We start from the raw sequence: 14,044 nt of genomic DNA, 5'->3' as shown, positions 1-14,044 counted from the left end.
CATTGAAGTAGGAAATGTCTAAACATGTAAATACACAATTATTTTGTAGTGAGATATATTACCTCTTAAAATTTAATGTAAGATACTCACATCATCCTTGAATATGTGTATTGCAGTGAAGAGTTACGCACATTTTGAGCGACTGCAAAGTGAACCTCCTCCGATGGTCACTCAAACAGTTTTTATGTTGGTAAAATATAATAGATGCATATTTGAAGAACGGGAAGTCACTAATTTCTAGTACACCAACTTCAGACGTCTTGTCGTGATCTGATAGTTTATAATACGAACTTGTGAATAAGCAGAATTTTTAGCAATGTTTTTCAACTTACATTTCACTTTTTCTGAAATTAGTGAATTGTTATTTTGGATAACGGTTTGTGATATTTTATCCACTGTATTAAGGGCTTCTGAGAGTTGTAGTTTAGACGATTCTAACAGAATGATGCTTTTGGACACGATTTTAAAATTAGAATCAATGAACAGAATATCTTCTAATAGCTGGTCAGAAGGCAATGATTTTACAGCTGCAACAGCGGAACTGTCTGTGCTATCCATTGCATCAGTTATCTCCCTTATTTTGCCATAATATTTTGCATAATAATTAACAGCATCCAACCCCGTTTTCCAACTGGTCAAGACTGGCTGCGGGGGTAAGGATATTTCAGGGACAATTGTTTGGAACAGCAACACACTCATTGTAGTATGTTTGATTGAATTCTTGTCTGCACTGAACAAATGTTAAACTTTAACTATTCCAACCACAGTAATGCAAAAACAAGTGCTTACATAGGTATACATTAGCTGTAGCTGCTCTATCTATTTGGACCGGTCACAACTCTTAACATGAACTGCTTACACTACGAGACCGGGCGGTCGCTCACCTCCTCTATACTACCGTACATCGGCAACCTGATAGCATGCTGCGTGTGGCAATTCAACGAAGTCTAATGATGAGTAACTCGCTCTTAGTCTACCTGCTTACTTTTTTCATGGGCCAAAATCTCTGAATCAAGCAGTAAGCTAATTCAGTTTAAAAGCAGAAACAATTCATTCAGTTCATATATACAGAAACTGATAATACATATCATGAAGATTAATTCATTCGGAGGAGATTAGTGCGAATTCGATTATGCGCACTGTTCAAAATATACAGAGGTGAGCCTGCCTGGAGAGAAATAAAAAATAGGTTGTAGCCGCCAAATTACTCTTCAAGGAACGACCACTCATATAAATTGAGGGAAAGAAGGCAGAGGACGGACACTGGAAAGTGTTCTTTTGTCAATCGTACTGTCAGGGACTGGAATGCTTTACCTGCAGATTTACTAAAGGCTTTACCAACAACCAAAAATGTATTTAAAAATAGGCTTAAGGACCTTACTAATAGACGGTAATTATACACAGTAGTTAAAGGATGTAAATGATATGTTGTTATTGAAGTGTTATATCAGTGAAGAATTATGATGTGTCAGTGAAGTGTGTTGTATCAGTGAAGAAGTATGTCGTGTCAATGAAGTGTGCTGTGTAAGTGAAACGTGTTCCTGTCAGTGAAGCTTTATACGTAGTTTATAGTGGCAGTGCAAAGTATTTGAACAGTGGAATGTTTTTGAAGTGTTAGTGAAATTAGGATAGAATCAGTGAAATGTGTCGTAGTTCCAGTGCAGTGAGTGAGTTGACGGCGAAATGAGTGTAATGTTGAAAGGTACTTGTGCAGATATGAACATATTATACTCGTGGGTTTTAGTTCGATCTTAGTTTTAAGATACAAATTAGATTTATTTCAAATGTTATTTTAAGTGAACGTTTCATTTAATTTAGGATATTCCCTGTTCTTGTTGTTGTTGTTATTATTATTATTATTATTATTATTAATTATTAGTATTATTATTAATTGTGTTTTTAATTAATAACTTTATTACTGTCATTACTGAGTATAATTAGTTACCACTGCCACCGGGTATAACCCATTGCAGTGTGAATAAATACATACATACATTACAAGCATAAACAAGTAATCAGCTGAGCTACACAGATTACTGTTCAACTTACAGCATATACAATTCATCAGCCAAGCTATAAAAATATATATAGCTCGCGCAAGGAACGATTACCGAAAAGCAATGTTGGCGTTGCTGTCTGTTTTGCCGTGTGTATGTAGGCACGCCGAGTGAGCGAGAGATGCGGGCCGATGGAATTACTGTCTCTTCCAAGAAGATGAACAAATGAGGACATCGCTGTGGAAATAAAGAACGTACCAAGAGAAAAATTCGAAGCTAATTAAACGCGCAAAATATGTTTACGAATAAAATAATAATACTGTGCGATACAAGACCCGTATTCACATGCAATGGAACAAACTAAAGACGTAATGTAACTATCACAACGCAAGACTGATTCTATCGATGTCATTTCTCTTCCGACTGCACTCTTGAATATCATTCAAGCTATCTCGTGATCTTTCCCGTCGCCCGCTCTACCTTATCGCATTGTTTAATTCGCATTCCTTCCGTCGGTATTCCCTGCTTGCGAGACCTATACAATAGATCATACATGGGCACAATTTTCGGTTACGTGAGACACTCGATTTGAAATAGTTTGTTTACTAGGAGAGGACACTGCAGAGTAGGATGGGAAATATAATCTGCTGTGACCTGCGTCACCTTATTGCAATCCCTAAGGCGTTCAGCGCCGAATTATTAGGAAAAGCGCTTGGTTAACGTGAGAGATTCGAAAACTTTTATTCAATTTGGTAAACTAATTCGGCAGCTTTAATCATAAACCTCTTTACTATTTCTCCATCATTGAATTGATTTAAATCACAGGTGAGAAATTGCATAACTAGCCAATAATATTCCATCACGTTGTCTACGTTTATTTTCTTGAATATTCTGGCGTTTCTCAAGATTACTTAATAGATTTGCACGTTCTCGACCTAAATTAATTTCAGAAAATCATATTTCGTTTTCTACGCACATTTGATGTTTTTTTTAATAAATTTCTTAGGAAATACGTAATACGTACAAACAACATTTAATTCCTTGTACCTTTTAATGCAGCGTGTTTAAGGTATAATGTCGTATTTAGTATACTATGCAAATGTTAAGATCATAAATTTTCTTCGGAATAGTACGAAAAATAACATTTAACTTTTGCCTTACCTTCTAATTCAGCATGTTCTTTATGACATAAGGACTAATGTCGTTGTAGGCCTATATTAAATTTATTAATGCCTAATAGGATTTTCGAGCATAACATACATCGTATGTTCTCCCCTTCTAAACAGCAAAAAGACTCTTCCTCACATTTCTCATGAAATAATCCTTTTCTAACGCGTACACACTGCTTTGATAATGCCATTATGCCACCACTGATATTGCTTATGAAACTGATATAGAACCTGCCCACGCCTAGGAGCTACGTGATGGAGGAACGGGAACTGTGAAGATGATGTCACTCAGAGCGATAAGCTCTGTGAAGGTCAGTGAGGCACAAATTCTCAAGTGAGGCACGATGCCCATCTGTGCAATAGATAGTAGACAGATTAATTCAATTTACAACCGTACTTTAGTTAAGGTACACAAAATTGTACAATTCCTATCACATAGATTAATTGAATTTATAAACATAACCAATTTATCAGTTTAGCTATACGAAAATATACAATTTATAGTAAACAGATTAATTCAAATTACAAGCATACTTTAGCTAAGCTATACAAAATTATATATTTCATGTCAAGTATATTAATTCAATTCACAAGCATAAACAATTCATCAGTTGTGTAGAAGGTACAAGTATGTAGACATTTGGTTAATTCTATTCTAAACTGTTTTATCATGGTCCTTCAGAGCTTTAAGATAATTGGGCAGTGCATTGAGGACTGTAATACATGAATAGTGAAATCCTTTTTTTATGATAGCTTAGCCCAGTCGTGGCGAAAATGTGATCGTGCGCCGAGCCACTGTGTAACCTGCAACGTGCATAGCACCTATGGAGGGAGGCACTCACCCGAAGGGGAAGTGAAGCAACTGTCTGACTTATTAACGGATATTCATTTTCCTTACGTCAAACACTTAAATATAATTTTGTACACTACAAGGTTACAAACTAATATTTAGTACGTCTAACGAAGAAAAAAAAAAGGAATAAAAAACGCAGGACACATTATCACAACCTAAAATTAACTGTCTTCAGAATGTCTCTGCGACAGAGTTTCAAAATCAGGAATTATGTCACTTACTGCCAGTCGTAGTTGGTCACGAAGGTATTTGTCTGTCAGTCGTGATCCAAATTTGCTTTTTACTATTTTCATTGTTGAAAATGATTTTTCACAAATGTAAGTTGTAAGTTGTAGCGAACTTAGCTTCAACAGAGCAAGCGAAAGAATGAAGCTTCGGATATTTATTTTTTGGGTTACGATTTGAAAATTTCAACATTTGTCACGTCCTTACATCTAGCTTTCCTTAGCGTCACACTGTAAATTTGTGAGTTTAAATTGAAGAGCTAATCGCATTATTCGTCCATCTGCTAAAGGAGGATCGACGTACAGTGATGATAATAATAATAATAATAATAATAATAATAATAATAATAATAATAATAGGCCTAATAATAATAATAATAATAATAATAATAATAATAATAATAGGCCTAATAATTACTTAACCTTTAATGTTTCATGTAGTGAAATGTAGTATAATGCCGTTTTATGTTATACAACCGTTTTCCTCGAAATACTTGTGAACGAATCATACATTTAGGCTAATATTCTCATCATATTGACAGCAAAAAATGCATGCTCCCAGCCTACTTGAAACTTTCATTTTTGTAGAGGTACATGGTTTCCTTTCACCAGAAGGCAGAGAAGGAAATAAAAGGATGGATTTCTCTTGCGTGGAAGACATTCTGGACTCTCAAGTTCATCGTCCTGGAGAAAACCTTCAGGAAAAACTCAGAATAGAAATATTGGAGACCTGCGTAACTCCTGCACTGTTATATGGGTGTCAGACATGGTCTCCTACTGCCAAACTTCGTAACAACCTCCAAATATGTCAAAGGAAAATGCTGAGAAGGATACTAGGCTTATCACTGAGGGATAGAGTTCCAAACGAAGTGCTACAAAATATTTCAGCAATTGAAGATCCAGCACTGCAAGCCACCAACACCAAATGGAAGTGGGGAGACCATGTTGCAAGACTTAAGGGCCATTCACAATGAAAATTAAACATAACCGTAACATAAACACAGAAGTTTGCACCCAGGCAATCAAATGGAATCATTCACAATGATTCACATAAGCATTTACATAAACATTACCGTAAGACGTTAATATGAAAGTTTGCAAACTCCAAACTTTCATGCTTATGCTCAGGCCTACGTGATTTGCAAACAGAACACAATCGTGGAGCGCTGAAGTATACGACAGAATATGAGGAAATGGCGTCGTTGTTATGTTTCCATGGTTACCAAGTATGTTTGCTGTTATGTTCCCATCGTGAATGATGGTATGACTTCTTGATTTTACTGTAACGTTAAGTTAATGCTTACGTTACGTTTAATTTTCATTGTGAATGAGCCTTTAGAGACGGAAGATGGACGCAGAAAGTCACACTATGGGATCCCCGCATTGGCAAGAGATCACGCGGAAGACCAAGAAGAAGATGGGCCGACCTCTTCAGTGAACGTGCAGGAAGACATTGGTCAAGCAGAGCAAGAAATAGGGAAGACTGGAAAAACCTAAAAAGACAAGTGAACAGCGACTAAAACCAGTGCGACAGAAAAAGGATAAGTGAACAATATCAAAACAGTGTACAATGTGAACCAAGGAACAATTCCAAGCATGCAAACATCTCTTACGCGGAGTAGCTCACCGCGTGAGACAAATAGAGCTCTCTCTCTCTCTCTCTCTCTCTCTCTCTCTCTCTAGGAGGAGGGTTTTGCCCTAAACGGGACATTTTTAGGCTAATCATTTGAATTCATATCCATTTAATGGTTTCGAGAGAGACATTGCGACGATACGCCACCCGCAGGTCAGAGAGAAATACAAATGGAACGGAGTTTGACTCCAGTGAGTGAGACGGTGGGGGTTGGGGGAGGTAGGAAGCAAGAGAAATGCATAGCTATCATTGCGAGCCACAATGTGCTCGCGAGTCACATTTTCGCCACGGCTGGCTTAGACTAACAGAGGGTAGATGGAGATCTGATTTATGTCTTGTATTAAAAATATGAATTTCTTGCCTAGCACTAAATGTTTTAAATATAAATACCGTCTCCTCTGATTCTGATCGAGGATGTTCTGCAGCGAACCCTACATAACCGTAGCCTGTATGTATTTACCTGGATTTATCCCTAACTTCTTCAGGACTTTTAGTTATTTTATTTGCAGAACTGAAGTGACACACTGCATCCATCACTTCAAATACTTGCGAAAAGTTGAATTTGATGAAAATTTGATTGTGTACAATTAAACGGCTGGCCTTTCATATTATGTTGATTGCCATAAAAACCACGCTTCCTCTTTCTAATATAACGTAATATAATTTATTATGTTGTTTTGAACCCATTATTATAAACACAACAAATCACAGAAAAAAATAACTTGTAACACAACAAAACATAAAAAAATTGTTATATGCAGCACTGTGCCACGCCCTTCCACGTGCACACAGTTGCGCGCAGTTGCATTTAAATTTTAATTAAACCCACTTGCATTTTCATATCGGATCTCAGACACTGAGACGTCGTTCTGAACTCAGTGGCGTACGCAGAATTTTGTGAAGGGGATTATTATTAAAATGGTTTACAATTTACATTATCCGTATTTAAAATTTTGTGTATTATTATTATTATTATTATTATTATTATTATTATTATTATTACGTGATTTTTCACAGGGGAATGTGAAACTAGTTCTGGGAAGAACATTCGCGACACCATTGTCACGCTGCGACTGCAAAAAAATATTATTTTGCCAATGTTCAATTCTCACTAACCTCACGAGAATCACAACGAGTCGCTTAGACCAGCGATTCTCAAACTATTTAGAAGTGGGGACCACTTTTTTAAGTCAGAACAGTTCCGCGGACGACCTTATACTTGTTCCCTTAGAAAGACAATTTATCATTTTTGTAGCATATTTTAATACCAGTATACTTGTATTTTAAAACAGAATTAATTAATTAAAATTAATTTAATTTCATTCAAATAATTTGATATTATTAACTAATTAAGTTAATGCTATTAGAAGAAAATTCATTTTTGTTTTTTTAATAATTGAAGGCTATTAGAGTTTGGATAATCTTTAACTTATTAACTAAACAAAATAAATACATGTTGGTACTCACATTAATGAGATGGATGAGCCTGCTGATTCTTGCACAGTTGTTCTATATTTGGATGTATGCTGGCAAGCTTAAGTCGGAAATCGTCATATGCATTGAGTCGATCTCGGTACTTTGTCTTTATTAGAGCAAGTGATGAAAATCCTTTCCTCACACAGATACGTAGACACAAACTGAATTATAATCTATAAAGCACCATTGTCCAGTTCACTATATTCTCTTTTCACTTGTGACGAGGTCCACAAATTAACCTATACCTTCCGCTTGGAATTTCATTTTAAGTCCAGTGTCATTCGAGAGTTCAATTAACTGTTCTCTTTCACTCAATGAAAGTTTGTTAGTTTCAATATTGCAATGAAAGGGATTACGAACTCATGAAAATTCATCATATTCACTTGGAAAATAAGTTTCAAATTGTGACCTCAGAGTTTCAAAATGCGAACATAGTATGTCACTGCATAATTCTTTTCCAATAACGAAATAATTTTCAACCAAAAACGATTCTAGAGCTGGAAACGGTGGACAATTTCTCCGTTTTACGCAACTGTCCCACAAACCAAGTTTTCTCTCGAACCCCTATATTTTCTCATGCGCAGAGAACAGTTAAAGAATTATCTTGTAGACAGAGATTTAGTTCGATTAGTTTTGAGAATACATCTGAAAGTTATGCCAATGTACTTAGCCACATGTCATCAACTGATGTGAAGGGAAAACATGGCGAGAATCACCACGTTCATAGTGCTTTAAATCCCTCTTTTGTTGCTGAGAGTAGAGTGGAAAGTCGGTAGACGAGTAGGGTAATAAATTTAATAAAATGTCAGTAGTTACTGGGAGAAAAAGTGAAAGGCAATTGACATGGGTCATTTTCAAACTCAGAGATTTTCAACTATAGTGTGATATGCAATTCGTTTGAATTTTAATTTTTTTTTCTTCTGTCCTTTTCGAAGGACCACAAGGGCAGACCTCGAGGACCACAGGTGGTCCGCGAACAATACTAATAATAATAATAATAATAATAATAATAATGGCTTTATTTAACCAGGCAGAGTTAAGGCCGTAAGGCCTTCTCTTACACTCAACCAGGATTAAAACTTGCTTACACAGTTGAACATAAAACTGGATCGGAATTAAGTAGACCCTAATTACATACTGATACAATTTAGGTACATAATGAGATCAAAAAAGGCAGTTACATAAAAATTTACCTCATAAAATAAAAATAAACATAGTGGAATACATATTAATGTTGTTAGAATCAAATACGAATCACATAAAAACAGAAGCCGGTAATTCATTAAAAAAATGTACACAGTAAAAATAAAAATATACACATTAGTATACATATTGGTATTAGATTACAATTAAGTAGGATTTACATAATTAAACCAGAAACCGACAATTGAATAAAATGTACACAAAAATAGATTAATAATAAAAAAACAACAACACAGTGGGATTCATATTGGCGTTAAGTGATAAATAAACACTATTTAGATAATAAAAAATAAATAAATATAAAAATAAATATAGTGGAACACTTTCCATTAAATATTTGCAACGCGTTAGGTCTGGCAACTCATCATAAAATTTTTTCTAATTTACATTTAAAGGAAATTAAAGTTCGGCAGCCCTTGACTTCAGGCGGGAGAGAATTCCAGTGACGAGAAGTAGCAAGAGTGAAAGATGAAGAATAAAGAGATGATGAGTGCAGTGTTATTTCAAGCGTGTTATCATATTGTGTCCGTGTATTTAAGTTATGATACCGAGAAAGACTGTGGAATCGGACAGATAAGTAAGAGGGAGTAGAGGTGTGCAAAATTCGGTATAACCTGAGCCACAATAATTTATCGAAAGAAGGCGAAATGTGATCGTAGTAGCGGACATTACAAATGAAACGAACACACGCATTATGAACACGTTGCAGTTTCTGGGATAAATCCACCTTGAGATCACTGAATAAAGCGTCACAATAATCGAAATGAGGCATAATAAAAGTCTGTACGACCATAGTTTGAGAAACGCAGGCTTAGACAAATCAAAGAACTCGGAACGATAATGTGATTTTATATTAAAAATATGAACTGTTATATGCACAAAACGTTAAATGAACGTTTCACAATAGAATTCAAACTAGCGGACGGGTGAATACCGCTCTTAAAATGAGTTTAATATTGACAATGCACAATATTTAACATCCGCACCGCAGAACTTCATATTATGTGAGCTTCATTTTATTGCAAGGTCGGTAATAGGCGGTAGGTCTATATAAAAACATAGCATTGTTATAATTCGAATGTTCCGCAACACCGAGCACAGGGATTATATTGAAGTACAGGTTGGAGTACTCTTAGAGTGAAAGATTAGAGAAGGGAAAACAATTATGTATAAAAATACTCAAATCTAAATATGCCACTATTTTAAGTTCAAGGGGGGGGGGGTTCAAACCCGGTAACCATTCCTGCGTATGCCCCTGACTGAACTCACATTTAATTATTATTTGAAAATATTTCAATGAATATCCAATGTTTGCGTAATAAGATGGAGCTTTTGAATGCTTACTTGTATCTCTTAAATTTTAGTGTAATTTTATTTGTCTTTATGAGCACTGGCTTCTTCAGGATGAAATTGAGTTTATTGTTTTAGAGGGCTTCACAGTTGCAAACTCATTCTCAAGAACTAAACTAAAAAATTATATTTTTCAAAAATGAATTATCATATAAAGTTATTTATGCTCGACCATGCTGAAATGTAGTAATTATACACCTGGTAGTAGCCCTTTAATGCACCTCATTAAAGTACACCTATTCATTATAGTTCAGTTGTTCAGCCAATGTGAAATCACCATTGTAGCATTATAAAAGCGCAAGTTTCGATTATTCTCGGATATGCAATCGAAAGACATCTAGCGAAAAGTCACGGAGGCTGGAAATCCAATAATGTCGCAGAATGTTATGTTCTGTTACTATAATAATTAGCGTTAATTGCAAATAATATTCAAATAAATTCAATTTGTCATCTCGTTTTTCAATTCTAAATCAATTTCCAGGTTATATCAAGACTAATGTTCATGTTATTCTCTAGATTATATCAAGGTCAATGACATTCGTTCCTCGGAAAAAATCAATACTTTCGCGTCTGCGTACATCTCACAATTTAGAAGGTCAATTCCGCTTCTCACTTACATAACCATAACATGAATACTTATGAATAACTTAAAGTTAGAAATGCGGTCGAGCATAAAAAGTCGTATGAAACTTGCCTATAATGGTAATTAAGACGCTCGTATGAAAATTATGAAACTCGCTTGCGCTCGTTTCATAAACAAATATACTCACGTCTTAATTACTACCATTATAGGCTCGTTGCATAATGTACTATAGTTCATCTAATTACTATGAGGAATTACACTTTGAAGCCTCTGGTGCTTATAATGAACATATTTAATTAATTATTATATATTTTTATATATCAGCTAGTGTGTCTTTAAAAAAGAATGAATCAATTTCATTAAGTTATATTTCCCGAATAGACAGTAGTACAAAATTGCAACCAAGACATACGTATTTGACTGATGTAGCAGTTTTGTTCCGTCTCCTACAAGTGTTCAATATGACCACCACCCACAGCACAGAGCACATCAAGGCGATAGGCGAATTCCTCCCAAACGCGTTGTTGCAGCATATCACGATCCACTGAGTTGATCACACATGTTCCCGCTCTTTAAGATCATCCAGGTTAGTGAGTAGTGGCGGAACAATAACATTGTCCTTGACGTATTCCCACAGGAAGAAGTCGCAAGGAGTGAGGTCTGGGGATCTTGAAGGCCATGCGGAGAGAGCACGATCCTGAGCACTCCTACGACCAATCCACCGTTGAGGCACCGTTCCATTAAAAAATTCTCGCACTGGCAAACTCCAATGGGGTAATGCTCCATCTTACTGGAAAACGAAGTCATGTGAGTGCGTTTGCAGCAAAGGGAAGAGCCAGGTTCGTAACATTTCCAGATAGCTTTGTTCTGTGATAGTGTCGTTCTGGAAGAAGAAAGTGCCATAAACCCTGACGTTACTCATCGCACAGAACACGTTCGCCTTAGGGGAAGTTCTGAGCCGAGACACCGATATGAACACATCACTACAACAATAAGCTTCTGCACTCTGGCTATCTGAACTGACAACGTGAAATTTGTTAATACACAACCATAGTAAGCTGATACCAAATAGCATCACTGCACTTCAACTGTTAGAGGCTGAAAACCAGACAACACAAATCACTACAAACGCAGAGACTAATTATGTGTTTTATTGAAAATGTAACTAAGTGATTGACATTAATGACATTCACCTTTGAATTTTACCAAGCATTATCTACTAGTATGTTAAAACTTATGTTTTATATTTCTTTTTTAGTTCTTCCATTCTTTCAGTGTGTATTTAATCGTTTTAAAGTGGTTTATTGAAAATGTAACTAAGTGATCGACACTAATGACATTCACCTTGAATTTTACAAAGCATCATCTGCTAGTGTGTTAAATTTTTACATTTCGTTTTAGTTGTTCCATTCATTCAGTGTGTGTGTTTTAATTCATTACGAAGTGACAATGCATAATCAATAGCTGCATGAACACTGTACTCCATAAGTTCATTTAAATAGCACACAACGATTACGTCGCTTTTACTCATATTTCACCATTGTGGCATAATATATTAAGCATGTACAAAGACAAAGTTTAATATCTGAAGATGGCATAAATATGCCGAATGCCGAAAACGTTCTTGATGAATAAATTGTAAGATATTAATACTATACTAGTAGATAAGCATCAGACGGCCCCATTCAATCCTAAACCTTATAAAATGTATTTAGCTTTTATTTTGCAGAAACTCATACAAGTCGCATTTTGTATTCAATATTGCATTTTATCGAGGAATTAAAAACTACACTATTAAATAAGTATACTTAAGGTGCTTTTGAACATGAAATAACTTATTTTAACATGATTTGGGCACATTTCACATTAATCGTGATAGCGAAATTCTACCGCCTCTAATTATGTGCTGTGTCCTATGTAATAAATAAATAAATAAATAAATAAATAAATAAATAAATAGATAGGTAGGTAGATAGGTAGATAGATAGATAGATAGGTAGGTAGGTAGGTAGGTAGATAGATAGATAGATAGATAGATAGATAGATAGATAGATAGATAGATAGATAGATAGATAGATAGATAGATAGATAGATAGATAGATAGATAGATAGATAGATAGATAGATAGATAGATAGATAGATAGATAGATAGATAGATAGATAGATAGATAGATAGATAGATAGATAGATAGTTAGATAGGTAGGTAGGTAGGTAGGTAGGTAGGTAGGTAGGTAGGTAGGTAGGTAGGTAGGTAGGTAGGTAGATAGATAGATAGATAGATAGATAGATAGATAGATAGATAGATAGATAGATAGATAGATAGATAGATAGATAGATAGATAGATTAATTTATGAAGAAACAATTTCAGTTAAAATAAAAATGACATAAGAAATAAGTAATGAAATCTATTAATTATCATTTGCGTCAGAGACTACCTTGAAAAGCTGTGTACCCAAGTCTTATATAATGGTTTTCTTAGGAAAACTTTTTGTCCTTGTTAAATACTTTCTATATTCAATGCGAGTAGTTAGAAAACAAATTATAACTGAAATCTCGCCTACCTTGATTTTTCACGACTGAACGTCAGTCACACACGTCAGCACACGCAAAGTAATGTCACCCTGGCTGTAATTATTTATCTCTATTTAATTGTACGCCAGTAAAGGATTTATCTCCACAGAAGTCGAAGTTACATTCGCGGATATTCTGTGAAATTGTTGATAATGATTAAAGTTTTTCTAGTATTTCCAATTCTGTCATTTTAATTCCATTATTTATCCATTATCGCTATAATATTATCAACTGGCATACTTTAAAACAGGGATGTCAAGCTCGGACAAGAAGTCTAGAAACCTTCCACTTGTATGTCACTGTTACACTTCGTTTAACGCAGTGATGTCAAAGAGAGCGCAAGCGTGCCTCATGGCCCGTATGCGCTGATCAGAGCACGTACGGCATGTAGGTACAAGTCACTGATGATTGATGAACTCAAGAGTTGTACATTACATATTGAGGAAGAAGTCGTTCAGCAATTTTGAGGCTGACTGAACTCTTGACTTCTTATGAGTGAAAGAAGAGATAATATTCTTTGTCTGATATACAGTAGGTATGGAAAGCATTTAGTTACAAAGAGAAGCAATGTGAAACGCCTGAAATTATTAATTAGTGTACATAATGATGTATTAAAATATTGTTGTTTAATTGACATTAAATAGTAATAAATACTAGTAGAAAATACTAAATAGTAGTAAAAGTAGTAAAGTAGTAAATAGTAGAAAATACTAGTGGAAACACTAGTAATGCCCCACTTCGATTATTGTGATTTTCTACTGACTGACCTCAATGTCAACCAATCACAAAAATTACGTGTTGATAATTCTTGTGTTCGCTTCGTCTGCGATGTCCGTCGCGTTGACCACATTACCCCATCCTTCCAAACTCTAAACTGGCTACGGCTTAACGAACGTAGAAACTTTCATTCTCTTGTTCTCCTTTTCCAAGTCCTTCACACCTCTACACCTACCTAACTTGTCTCCCGTTTCACTTACCTGTCA

The sequence above is a fragment of the Periplaneta americana genome, chromosome 4 (assembly GCF_040183065.1).
Source record: "Periplaneta americana isolate PAMFEO1 chromosome 4, P.americana_PAMFEO1_priV1, whole genome shotgun sequence".
Taxonomy (NCBI): domain Eukaryota; kingdom Metazoa; phylum Arthropoda; class Insecta; order Blattodea; family Blattidae; genus Periplaneta; species Periplaneta americana.
This window is presented reverse-complemented; position numbering follows the sequence as displayed.